The sequence below is a fragment of the Pleurodeles waltl genome, chromosome 12 (assembly GCF_031143425.1).
Source record: "Pleurodeles waltl isolate 20211129_DDA chromosome 12, aPleWal1.hap1.20221129, whole genome shotgun sequence".
In the NCBI taxonomy this organism is placed as follows: domain Eukaryota; kingdom Metazoa; phylum Chordata; class Amphibia; order Caudata; family Salamandridae; genus Pleurodeles; species Pleurodeles waltl.
The window spans coordinates 160,068,921-160,070,694 of record NC_090451.1 but is presented as its reverse complement, the minus strand read 5'-3'; positions in this window follow the sequence as shown (position 1 = coordinate 160,070,694).

Here is a 1,774-nt window from a genome sequence, read left to right as displayed (position 1 = left end):
TCAGGCGCAGCTCCATCAGTGCACCTCAGTTCACACATTTCAAGCCCCTCGACGGTGCCCATGCCAGGAAACTCACACATACCACCTCAGTTGTTTCAGTCAGTACACTCTGCTGTTCCAGTACTAGGACTGTGGGTTCAACTCCATCAGTGCACCTCAGTTCACACACTCCAAGAAAGAATCTCAGCCATGCCAGGAACCACACCCATGCCATCTGCCAGAGCACATCAGTTCTTGTATTCAGTACTCTCTGCTGTTTCAGTACTGGGACCTCGGGCGCAGCTCTATCACTGCACCTCAGTTCACAGAGTCCAACCCCTCAACCATGCCAGTGCCAGGAACCCCACACATGCTGTTGCCAGAGCACCTCAGTTCTTGCAGTCATTACACTCTGCTGTTCCAGTACTGGGGCCTCTGGCACAGCTCCATCAGTGTGCCTCAGTTCACACACTCCAAGCCCCTCAGCTGTGCCTGTTGCAGACACCCCACAGACAGTGTCTGCCAGAGCACCTCAGTTCTTGCAGTCAGTACACTCTGCTGTTCCAGTATAGGGACCTCAAGTGCAGCTTCATAACTGCAACTCATTTATTACACTCCAAGCCCCTCAGCCATGCTCAGGCCAGGAACGCCACACAAGCCGTCTGCCAGAGCACCATAGCTCTTACAGTCAGTACGCACTACTGCTCCAATACTGGGACCTCGGGCTCAGCTCCATCAGTGCACCTCAGTTCACACACTCCAAGCCCCTCAGCCATGCCAGAACTCCACACACACCATCTGCCAGAGCACCTCAGTTTCTATAGTCAGTACACTCTGCTGTTCCACTACTGGGACCTTGGGCTCAGCTCCATCAGTGCAGCTCAGTTCTACCCTGGCGGGGTCACTTCCTTTCCTGTACCAGGACCCTGCTCACTTACAGTTCTATTACAGCAGCTCAGTTCTGACATTCAGTCCCACTGCAAAGCCAATACTGAACCTAGAAGAGCAAAACACAGTTCAGCCAGTTCACCTCAAGTCTATCATCCAACACCACTGTTGTTGGGAACCTTCACATCTCAAACAGAATCCATCAGTTCTAATATTCAGTGCACATTTCTTCTCAGTACTAAGGCTCACACACACGCCATTCAGGACTCCTCGCTTCTGTGGTTTAGAGTCAATGCCACACCCATGCTGGGCTACACTCACAGCTTCACCAGGGCCCCTCCAGGCTAACACTTGGCAACACTGTCACACCAATACTAGGTTCCACACATAGTTCCATCAACATACCTCACTTCTGACCTTGTGCGCTCGTTACTATTCCAGTACTGCTGCCCACATACAACTCTGTCAGTGCACCTCAACTCTAACCTGCAGCATCCCATTATTCCAATACCAGGACTTACACAGCGCTACGTTTCTCATTCCTCACCCACTGCCTTTCCGTTATTCCAGCACTGAGCAAGGACATAGCTCTGTTTATACTCCCAATCCTGATCTGAAGCACCCCAGTATTGTTCTATTGGGGTTCACATACAACTTTGCTAATGCACCGACTGCTGTTCTGTAGTGCTCCCTGCTGTTCCACACCCTGACTTCTGTTTGAGGACGTGGGGGAGCCATTTAAATGTATCCTTAGCTGCTATTTTTATTTGGGAGGATCTGTTTCACCTATCTCACTCCATTCTTTACTTCACTCTGTTTACTTTCAATGTTTTCTTTCTTCCCCACTTTTCTCTTTCTAGGTCTTAAAATCCATACGTTAACAATTTTGCTCTTTCTTTCAACTGTT